The following is a 212-nucleotide window of genomic DNA, read 5'->3' as shown; positions in this document are numbered from 1 at the left end:
ATATTTATTTTATTATTAAATGATATTTTTTACTCATATGGTTTTAAAATCATGTGTATCTTCTTATAATAAAAATGTTAAACCATTGATCATTAATTTTTAACATAATAATTTTAATAGTTTTAGTCATTTATTGTCGTTTTTAAAAATTCAAAATATAACATATACGAAAAAATCTAAATTTTACTTTTATAGCTAATTTGATTGTTTAA

This window comes from Brassica oleracea, chromosome C9 (assembly GCF_000695525.1).
Source record: "Brassica oleracea var. oleracea cultivar TO1000 chromosome C9, BOL, whole genome shotgun sequence".
In the NCBI taxonomy this organism is placed as follows: Eukaryota; Viridiplantae; Streptophyta; class Magnoliopsida; order Brassicales; family Brassicaceae; genus Brassica; species Brassica oleracea.
This window is presented reverse-complemented; position numbering follows the sequence as displayed.